Genomic DNA, 12,432 nt, shown 5'->3' on the forward strand with positions numbered 1-12,432 from the left:
AAATATCAAGGATTAACAGAGGTGATTATAAATAAATATCAAGAAAATTGACAAGATTATTCCAGAGTAGAAAAGGGGGCGCAGAGGGGGTGTTCGCCCAGGGCACCGAACAGGCTAGGATCGCCACTGCTGGTGCCAGTGCATCATGAGTAACTACACACATGTGTCTTCAGGAAAACTGTCACATCTCAGATTTTGTTGCCCTGGAACCCACTATAAGCAAAATTTAAACAAAATGTTTGAAATATTTAACTTTTGATGTAATTCTTATATAATATATGAAAGTTTGCCTTTTTTAATTCAAAATGATTACCTTTCTCACAGCATTCAAATTTATATCATTCCAATAAGCTCAAAAATTTGGGCCTATATTCTTGAAGCTTCCCCAAAAAGCGAGTTGCTCCTTGTGAAGTATAGACATAATCTTCTTAGTGTTGTCAATATCGATAAAAACTAAACCATTCCCCCGTTAATATAAGATGGTAAGTCATCCATCCATCCATCTGGGTCCGCTTATCCTTATCAGGGTTGAGGGTGCACCGGAGCCTATCCCATCTACAACAGTGCGAGAGGTGAGGTACAGGCGAGGTCAGTAAAGAGAACAGACCATAACTATTAGCATGCGATTGGGCTATTGGGCCTTGCCGCTGAGGTTAGAGTTTTAGCCCCTTCCCTGCTCAGAGTCTTTTCACTTGTGCAAGAGAACTATACTGGAATTTTTTAGGCTAAGTTAGGAGGTACCCACATTTGGTCACGTGGGTATGTGGATACAGGCCCTGCTGCACAAAATCCAAAAGAACTGGGATTTGGTTATCTTAGAGATGGAGACTACGTAAACAGAAAAAGGCAACCGTTGCCAATATGAGGCAGTTGGAGAACCACCTTTCATCAGCTAGACAGATTAACCATAATCAGCCTGAAAGCAAGCTGTAATATCCAGAGGGTGGGCTGAACCACACTTAGTACAGTTTTGTATTTGTGTGGATGTATGAGTAAGAGATTAAGACCCTGGTCAGATAAATGTATTCTGAGTATCTCTGCTGCTAGACTTGTCTTCTTGCGTCATGTTTGCAAGTATCACTTGAGAATTAAAAAAACAAACTCTGACAGTAATTCAAAGTTGATAGGCAGGCAATTAAACCTCTTGTCCTCTGGTCTAACCATAAGGTTTCAGGTTTTATTAAATTACAGGTAAAAAGTTGCTTCTCAAATGACAATGACTGAACCAATTGTTATGATGGAGCTGCAAGCCATAGTTGATGGTGAGAATATTACAGGAATCCAGCTGAGGCAAAGTTTGGATTCGCCTGTGAAAAAGTGATAAATATAATTAATGATAATTACAGAGCGCAATTAAAGTATGACATGAAAAGGATGAACACAAAAAGGATTCAACTATGCCAGAATACCAGTTCTCAAAGTAAACTCTTGTGTGTTTGGGAAATGTTACAGAAATCTGAAGGACAGATTTTGTGTCAATTATAACCCAAGAATGTGTCTTATGTCAAAATGAAAGTGCAGCTGTAAACCTTTTAAAATGTTGGTAAATTAATTGTGTTTCTTAGTGGTCTTTTTTTTTATCAGATCACCATCAGATCCACAGGTAATAATCAAATAAAATGAGTCATTAGACAACAAAAGTATTTAAAGTCTTATGCGGGACGTGGATTATCCTTAAAATGTCACAGTTTTATACTTCTCTAGAATGACTGAGAAATGACTATTCTAAGTAAAGCTAACCACAAACACAACATTAGTAATCTCTTGATCAAGACATGTAACTCTTAAGAAAGAGTTACCACACAATGTTTTGAATTCCCCGAATACACATGTTGATTTGTAGGTGGTGAGGAGATGTGCGGTGAGCAGTAATGGAACTAAAGGGTGAACCCGTAGGAACTGAAAGAAGAGAGTGGAAAAAAAGGGTTGCACCACTTCACACCCCCGAGTGGAACCACTGGTAGACTTCCCCAGCTGCCTACGCTGTGTACTCACCCCCTTATCACCTTTATCCTGTAAACATCACAGCAATAATGCTGCACACCCTGACGGGGATGGGCTGCGACTGAATTGAACACAGTTACTGTAGAAATATCGCTGAAGTGATCGATGACGGTGTTCAACCCCAAGATTTTCACCTGTGGCTTGAGCGTTGTTCCCTGATGTTTAGCTCTCTTACACGTTTTAGCAGCATGTTAAAAAAAAAAGATACAAAACTGTGAGAAATGAACTGTTGTGACTGCTGAATGAGAAGCTGTCATTCAGTCCTGCCAGTCCAAATTTGTTTGGTTTACTGTCGTATGTGTATGTGGGCATTTATTTTAAATTAGTTTAGAAACTGAGCTCAAGTAAAGTATGAAACTGAAAAGGTGATTATTTCAGCTTATTGCTGTAATTGCTCATTACAGCAATAAACAAGTCAAACTGTGGGTTTTACTTTAACTGTGTACAGCTCTGATTTCACATAGAAGGCATGGGAACTGAACGGTGCTTTAGTATTTGAAACTATTTCAGGCTCTGTTTGGGGTTGCAGATGCACAGCTAAATGCAGCAAAAGGCAATGCAAGTACAGTGAAAGGAAGCTGCTCCTCCTACACATTCTCAGTGGCTTCATATGTCGCCTCAAGAAAATGTATTATGGATCGGATAAGACTATTAGACTGCTGAGAGGTCCTGTCCTCTTTTAGAAGGTTTTAGAAGATATCAGTTTTTCTTGTCTTCAGTACTGGTGTTCTTACTCATAAAAAATAATTATTTGGGGCATTTTTTTTTTTTGTTACATTATTTTTGGTTACTCCTCAGCCTGGCCTACAAAAATTCCAGTTAAAAATATGTATACATCCAGAATGAATTCCCAGCACTTGCTCCATATGTTACAGCTTTTTTCCAAAATAATACAATTTTATTTATATAGCACCTTTCTAGACAGAGTCACGAAGTGCTGCACATAAGATAATAAAGAATAAAAGGTAAAACAGACAATATAAAACATGCAAAAATTAATCAAAAGCAGTTTTAAAAAGGTGAGTTTTGAGTTGTTTTTTTAAAAACAACTGCTGAGTCCACAGTTCTTAAGGTTTGGGGGAGAGAGTTCCACAACCTAGGGGCCACAGTGGCAAAAGCTCTATCATCCTCAGTTCTCATCTTAGTCTTTTTTATAGCAAGTAAGCCTTGATCCGATGACCTCAGGGACCTGCTAGGGACATAGGGCTGTAGCAGTTCAGAGATGTAGACTGGTACTAGTTCATGCAAGACTAAATGTCAAGACCAGGATCTTGAAATGGATTCTAAATTCCACAGGAAGCCAGTGTAGCTGAGATAACAATGGTGTCACATGTGAATACTTAGAAGATTTTGTCAAAAGCCTTGCTGCAGCGTTTTGCACAACCTGCAGACGATCCAGAGAACCTTTGCTTAGACACATAAACAGTGAGTTACAATAGTCCAAGCGTGACGAAATAAATGCAAGTATAGCAATCTCCAGTTAGGAGCGAGATAAAATAGGGCTTAGCTTAGCCACATTTCTTACATGATAAAAACAAGACCAAACCAGAGAATTCACATGCCCATCCAATGTGAGAGTCGAGTCAAAAGTGACACCTAAATTCCTGATAGAGGATTTAACATACACTGAGAGAGGACCAAGGGCTTTCACTATCTGGGATAAAAATCTGTCCAGAGCGCATATGAGGACTTCCGTTTTCCCCTCACTGAGTTGGAGGAAATTTGCAGCCATCCAATGTTTGATTGAATCTAAGCAGTCATTCAGAAGCTGAAGCTTAGATAAATCATGGGGCTTAAAAGAAACGTACAACTGAATATCATCAGCATAACAGTGATAAGAAATGTCCTCAAAAGAGCACATTATATGCTGGAGGGGGAGAAGATATATTAAAAACAATAAAGGCCCCAAAACGAACCCTAAGGGACACCACAAGTAAGGGCGGTAGAAGATGACCTAAAATTGGAGACTGCCACAAAAAAGGATCGGTGATGGAGATATGAGGAGAACCACTGTAAGGCAGTTCCAGATACACCAACCCAATGATTAAACCTTTCAAGGAGGATGTGGTGGTCAACAGTGTCAAAAGCCAATGTGAGGTCCAACATAAGTAGAACAGAGCATTTTCCTGCATCATTACTCATCAAAATGTCATTTGAGACCCTAAGAAGGGCTGTCTCCGTGGAGTGAGCGAAACTGAAACTTATCACAAATGCTATGTTTTTCCAGAGCCGCTATAAGTTGCTTAGCCACAACCTTTTCTAGCAGTTTAACAATTAATGGTAATTTGGAGATTGGTCTGTAGCTGCTCCAAAGAGAGGCGTCTAGCTGAGGTTCTTTTAAAAGTGGGAGAATATAAAAAGCATTTTTTAAGTAAACTGGAACTATACCAGACACAGTGAAGAGTTCATTAGAGTGAGCACAGATGGACCAATTGCCTGGAAGACATTTTTGAATAATGATGCAGGTACAATGTCAAGAGAACAAGAGGATGCTTTCACTGAATTCACTAGTTTTACCAGCTCAGGTAGTGAAACAGGAGAGAAAGTATCCAAAATGAAGGACCAAGATGGGGTGGAGATCGACATAACAGGTGAGAAAAATTAGAATAAAAGGTTTGCTTGAAATAAAAATGTATGCATCCTGTTTTCCCTGATCATCTGAACAGGATGGAGGTGGACCCCTGCCTGGTGGCTTGGATCTCCGACTACCTCACCGACAGACCACAGTACGTCAGGCTGAAGGACATCACGTCTGACACAGTGGTCAGCAGCACAGGAGCACCACAGGGAACTGTGCTGTCCCCTCTTCTCTTCACCCTGTACACCTCTGACTTCTGCTACAACTCTGAATTATGCCACATTCAGAAGTTTGCAGACGACACAGCCATCATGGGGTGTATCTGGGATGATCAGGAAGAGGAGTACAGAAGTCTGGTGAGGAACTTTGTCGCATGGAGTCACACAAACCACCTGCAACTCAACACCTCAAAGACTAAGGAACTGGTTGTGGACTTCGGGAGGTCTAGAGCAGGTCCACTGCCGGTTCAGATAGAGGGGGAGGAGGTGGAGGTGGTCAACAAGTACAAGTACCTCGGGCTGTGGGTGGACAATAAACTGGACTGGTCATGCAACACAGAGCACCTGTATAAAAAAGCCCAAAGCCGACTGTACTTCCTCAGGAGGCTGAGGTCTTTTAACATCTGCAGGAAGCTCCTGAGGATGTTTTACCAGTCGGTGGTTGCTGGAGTACTTTTCTATGCTGTGGTGTGCTGGGGGAGCAGCACAGCAAAGAAGGACTCATCCAGGCTGGAGAAACTGATCAGGAGGGCTAGCTCTGTGGTCGGCATGAAGCTGGACACTCTGGTGACAGTGGCAGAGAAAAGGACATTAAAGAAACTGATGGACATTATGGACAATGCCAGACATCCTCTGCCCACGGCCATTAACAACCAGAAGAGTCTGTTCAGTGACAGGTTGCTTCTCCCAAAGACAAGAACTAACAGACTTAAAAACTCCTTTGTCCCACACGCCATCAAACTGTTTAACTCCTCTCTGGAGGGGAGAGGGAGGGGAAACAGGAGGACAAAGGAGGGGGGAACAACTAAGCTATAGTGCCTCTTCACCTCACTGTGCAATACCTTTTGTGCAATACTTTTGTAAATAGTCAACGGTGCAATAGACTCAATACTTGAAATGTGCAATTCACTTGTATTTTTATTTTTTATTCCTATTTATTCTATTTATCCCCTTCGTATATTTTATTTATATTGTCTCTGTATTTATATATATATATATGTGTGTGTGTGTGTGTGTGTGTGTGTGTATTATATATATATATATATATATATATATATATATATATATATATATATATATATATATATATATTCTGTAACTCTGTAACTTCTGTCGGTGCTGTGCTTTTTTGGGAAATCGAATTTCCCAGAGGAACCCACCCGAGGGATTAATAAAGTTCTATCTAATCTAATCTAATCTAATCTAATCTATAACTTGATTAGTGTGCACCTGTGGTGAATCCAACTGATTGGACAGTGTGTGGAAAGGCTCACACCTTTTCATATAAGACCCCATAGAGGACGGTGGATATTAAATTCTCCAAAAAGAGCCAGGGGATGAAGGGAATAACAATAAAGATGAAATTGACATATTGCTGTGTAGCAGAGACATGCAATGTGTTTGTACTATACCTATATGTACCATCTCTTGTTAATGTAAAGGGGAAATTATAATATAGTACTGTGAATATTACATAATATATATGCAACCATCCATCCATCTTCTCTGCTTATCCGGGGTCACAGGGGCAGCAGCCCAAGCAGAAAAGCCCTGATCTCCTTCTACCCCGCCACCACCTCCATCTTGTCTGGGAGAACACCAAGGCATTCCCAGGCCAGCCGAGAGACAGAATCCCTCCAGCGTGTCCTGGGTCTGCCCTGGGGCTTCCTCCCAGTGGGACATGCCCTCCGCCAGGAGGCATACTTCCAGATGCCCGGACCACCTCAACTGGCTCCTGTTGATGGCATCAGTTCACCAGGGCCTCTGCTCCTGGCCACTGCCCAACACACAATGCACAGTGCCTATTGTGGGTAGTGGGCCTACAGGAAGTTGGGCTTATGATCCTTTTTCAGGCTGTGCCCGGATGGGCCCCATGGACTGAGACGCTTGCCCTCGGGCACCCTCCCCAGACTCCAGGAGGAGCCCCAGTAACCCTATCCCGGGCTGAACTGTTCCCTCGATGTTCTACTCATAGAGGTCATTTAAATCGCTCTTTGTCTGGACCAGTTTGCCATGGGTGACCCTAAAAGCCCCCGACAACATAGCCCCCGGGATCCCTGGGACACACAAACTCCTCCACCATGATAAGGTAGTGATTCACAGAGCGTTTCATAATATATACTATAATTTAATGGAATTAACCTTTTTGCTTGATGAAACAATTACACTTATAATTAATTAACTTCTTATGTCACACTTTTTATATTTCTGCAATTTCCTTTCAACCCTGCATATTTTGATATCTTATTTCATTTACATTAATAACCCTGGATGACAGACCTACAATTACTATCATAATAAGTTGTATTCACATAAGAAGTCATTAAGATTAGAATTAGAAACAGTAATAAATAATCCAACCTGTGTCCTTGTTTGCACTGCCACCCTCATTCACATTCAACCACGTGCCTTTCAAGGAATTAATCAAGCGTCTCTTGGAAACAGAGCCAACTAAAGGTGATCACAAGGCAGCTATAAAACAGAACAAGCCCTTTTAGGAAAGTCTTGCTCACAGAAGAAGTCATCCATCACTGTTACCTGTATTTGTTCCTCATTTTACACAGTGTGACTACACAGGGGGAAACTCAGATGTCATTTTAGGGAACCAAAAGCATCATATGTTATTTCAGAAATAAATACACATGCTCATTGAGTGGTGGTGATAGGGGAAAAAACCTGTTCCATACTTGTGTTCTGGCATATCTTGCTTTTTTTAAAATGCCGTATAGACTTTTGACCTCTACTGTGGGAAGTGGTCAGTATTTAGTAAAAATGCTGTTCAAATGCTGCATTTAAGTCAGAATTTTCTGCACTTCAGATTAACTGTGTTACATGTCAATGCACTCATAATGCTGACTAAAGGCAACTTAATTAAGTCAAGTTTAAATGATCATTATGCAGCCATAATATATATATATATATATATATATATATATATATATATATATATATATATATATATATATATATATATATATATATATATATATATATATATATATATATATATATATATATATATATATATATATATATATATATATATATATATATATATGTGTGTGTGTGTGTGTGTGTGTGTGTGTTCTTCCTCTACTGGGGCAGAGGGACACCTCCCAGCAGGACAATGACCCTAAACTTAAAGCCAGGGCAACAATGGAATGGTTTAAAACAAAACATATCCATGTGTTAGAGTGGCCCAGTCAAAGTCCAGATCTAAATCCAATCGAGAATCTGTGGCAAGATCTGAAAACTGCTGTTCACAAACGCTGTCCATCTAATCTGACTGAGCTGGAGCTGTTTTGCAAAGAAGAATGGGCAATTTCAGTCTCTAGATGTGCAAAGCTGGTAGAGACAAACCTAAAAGACTGGCAGCTGTAATTGCAGCAAAAGGTGGTTCTACAAAGTATTTACTCAGGGGGCTGAATAATTATGCACACCCCACTTTGCAGTTATTTATTTGTAAAAAATGTTTGGAATCATGTATGATTTTTGTTCCACTTCTCACGTGTACACCACTTTGTGTTGGTCTTTCACGTGGAATTCCAATAAAATTGATTCATGTTTGTGGCTGTAATGTGACAATGTGGAAATACTTTTGCAAGCCACTGTAGTTAGCATGTGTTGACTGGCTGAGGCCTTGGTGGAGGTGGCATGTTCTTCCTGTGCCTGCTCGTGTTCTCTCCAGCTGCTCTGGCTTCCTCTAACAGTCCTGTAGACTGTAAATAAAAGACTGAAATATCCTAAGGATCTGACACGTGAAGGCAGTGCAGTAGTGGTTCAACCCTCTATTATTTCAATTACTGGTTGTAAGCTTATTAAAAACAACATTGCATCCATTTGATTAAATTACCTATTTGAGCCAAACAAGTGTGCTTTATTGTGTGATTGATAAGTGGGATTGAGTTTTCAGTGACATCAGTGACCCCTCAATTGCCTCATCTCATCTGTGTGTGTGTAGTACAGTATAATGGACCTCAGATATAAATGTATACATAAATATAGTACTTAATCACTTTCTCTAATGAATTTTCTTTGCCCTGCTGTCAGTGCTGATGTAGCAGCGCCTCAGGTGTTCTGCTGGTAAAGATTTTTGCAGTGGAGTGTGTGGGTGTGACACTATATGCTGAAAACAGAAATGAAGCATGTTTCAGGCTTTACATTTTAAAAACAAAATAGCTGTATAAGTTGAGCAACAGCTAACTCTTTGGGAAAGGATTTACATGCTAAAGGCACGCAAAGTGTTCTAACATACCTTTAACATTATTCAGTTGTTCACAGAAAACACATATGTGCTTAACGCACCCATTGGCACACTATTTTCTGTTTTCCATCTTGTGTTTGTGATTTTGCCTTTTCCGAGTTTTCTTTGACAGAAAAGAACAGTAACCACTGGGTGTCTCCGTGGCAACATACTGGACTATTAGGACACATAAAAACTTTTTAGCTGTGCCAAAAAAAATCTTTGAGGTACTTAATTATGCATTAATTATTTAATGTTATGTGGGAAGGAGACCTGTGACAGGAAATATACAGTCATAAAATGATGAAATAAAGTTTGATTCTCAAGTCAAGATGAAGCCAGAGTTTGAAGTAAGGTGTAGCACATTGTGTTTAAGGGTCATCACAGGTCATGTAACCAAACTTATAATAAAGTATGATCATTGTCTCTTCCCATTGCTTCTCGTTCATTTCTGGAGATTCCGGCTGTCTAAAAAAAATCCCCACTATCAATTCAATTGAGTTCAATTGTGTTTTTATATAACACAAATTCACAACACCACCTTAAATTGCTTAATATTGAAAGGTAAAGACCTTACAATGCTAGAGTGAATCCCCAACAATCAGACGACCCCTTTGAGCAGCACTTGGTAACCGTGAGAAGGAAAAACTCTCTTTTAACAGGGGAAAAACACCCTCTGGCAGAACCAGGCTCAGTGAGAGCTCAGGATTATAACTTATATTATAACTATTGCAGGAAGAAGATAACAAAAGGTATAAACACACGAAGAGAGAAAAGAATGGAAGAGAAGTGCTCAGGGTATCATGGGAAGCCTGCTAGCAGACTGAACGTATTGCGGTATAAGGAATACTTCAGGATCAGCAGTCAAAAAGGAAAGTTTGAAATCTAACCTGAAAAGTAGAAACTGATAAGAGTTAAACTTTTGAGGAAAACAAACAAAATGTATTGGTCAACTCCATCCTCACCTTACAGCAAAAGAACCGGTCAGACTCTGTCAGAGCCTTATTATATTGTTTTCTTTCTAACACATAATCTTCAAGAAATGACTGTTTACTTTCCTAACATGTTTAATGAGCACCATTGTTATGGATCATTTACTCTTATTTGTGTGTTTGCCCAAATCATGAGCTCTAAGCATGAACGTATTCTCATTAAAGCAGATTTTCTGGCAGCGGTGTGTCGTGCTACATTTCCATTACTACAACTTTTCTTTCATGTCACCTTTTCCATGAACTTTCCTGACCTAAAACTGTGATTGTCTTGTAATTTTCATTTTCAACATGTACTCAAGTATGAGTAAGAAATTCCAGTCAGTAGTTGTAGCCTTGCCCCTCCATTCTGATCTCTCACTCACTCCCACACACACACATTAGTCCCCATTAATATTTATTATTTCCTCGTGTTTTTTTTTCTTTTCTTTTTTTCTTTCATGTCCAACATCCTGGTTAGATAATGCGCACAAAAAAACAAAACCGAAAAAAAAAACATGGGCGGCATTAATGCTGTTTCATTGTGACTGTGACTTTTCCTGTTCCTCATTGCCTGAATTATTCTTCTGTATTTATATTGTTCTCGATTTTCCCTGCCCTACTTTTAATGTTGTCATCATCACATCATTGTGAAGTCATCGTTCTGTTGCTTATCTTTGAACACATATCTGTTTTTATGTAAAGCTAGAAAAGCAGACTGTAGGCTTTGTGTGAGCACAAAGAGCAACGCCACAGTGTGCGCACTTTGACCAGAGCAGGTCTTAGAACTAGAAGCAATTCAGATGAACTATATACTGTCATGTCAGCTGTGGTTTCAGGTTACCTACTTAAAAAAACAGAAAGAAAGAATGAAGAAATAATTGTATTATAAACATGCCACAGTTTCATCAGTGCATGTGTGAATGACACTCAGTTTCTATTTGTGGAAATAGTACAGCTTATAAAATCTCATCTGTGTGTTTAGACCCAGTTTTCTGATCACTCATGTGCCTGATTGAAGACGGCAGAGTCTCTGAACAAAAGTCCTTTTTGTTTATTTGACGGGCAGCGGCGCACACAGATTCTCTGTGGAAGGATCAGATGTCACTCTCATTGTTGTTTTGATGCGGTGAAGATTAAAGTGTGTCACTCAGGTCAGCTTGGATGTCACCTTGTGGTTTTGTCAGCATCATATTTGGGCGATATTTTCTCCCCTTGGGTTTCATGTTGACAAAGTGGAATGTCGCTTGTGTATATTTGATTTGCCTGCTCAGTACTACACCACAAAGACGTTAGCAGACATACACGCTTCTAAATCAGTGAAAGGGTTTTTTTTTTTTTTGCATTTTTGTCTGTAACCAGCAACTAGGCATCCAACTTCAGCAACAAAAGAACATGCTGGGTATTGGCATCACTCAACATGTGAATTAACATTTTTTTTATGTTATATAATATTATGCATGTAGTAATGTTAGTAGACTACTCTGCAACCAGTTTAATCCGTCCTGTCATCAAAATATAATTTTAATATTTTAAATACACGCTGACACCACCATGTGAAAGATCATGTGAAAGGAGTTCATGGTTTTTGTTTAAGTACATACAGTACATAACCCCACGTGGTATCAAACTGAGCACTGAGAATCATACTGTTGGTACTGACTATAGTCAGTAGCTGGCGATACCAGAAAAGTAGTATTAGTATACTACTTTTCTGGTATTATGACATTGCCAGCGAGTATCTGCTTACTTTCACTGGCCGTGTATGAAAGGTAATGATTTTAAAATTTCATAATATTGAAAAAAATGATGATATTTGTTTTGGTTCATTTGGGTTTTTTCAGTATCATGGGAAACACAGGCACATATGCACCAAGGTTACAAGTTTTCCAAGACTGATAGATGCAACATATGGCTGTGGGTGTTCTAGTCTATCCTTACATCCTACAGAAGACCAAGCATGGCCAAAAGATCAGCAAAAATACTGGTGGCCAGCAGTGCTAGCCCTCAGCCTCCTCGCACATATGGTAATAGTTTGAAAATCCTTCTTGAGTTATTATGTTCAAGATTTTTAGTAAAGTTGAGCCCTGAATTACACCGAGTAAGCCTCAAGTGGCCATTAGAAGAACTGCAGGTTTCTTCCACACTGGCTTCATTTTTCACCAGCAGCTGTTTCACAAGACTGACTCACCTTTGAAACTCCACATTAGTTTTCTTTCTCTCCTTTTTAGGCCGTTGCCCACATCAGACAGCCATGTTACTTCAAACATAACTATTAACACATACTACCATTGTTTTTGCCACAACATGGAAAATATAGCAGGCAAATTTTGACTCTACACTCAGTGACCATCCTGCAGTTTCAGACAAACATGTTAAGCAACTGAACTCCAGGCCAGACAGTAGACTTACTTCCTCATA

The sequence above is a fragment of the Rhamphochromis sp. 'chilingali' genome, assembly GCF_963969265.1.
Source record: "Rhamphochromis sp. 'chilingali' genome assembly, chromosome: 5".
Lineage (NCBI taxonomy): Eukaryota > Metazoa > Chordata > Actinopteri > Cichliformes > Cichlidae > Rhamphochromis > Rhamphochromis sp. 'chilingali'.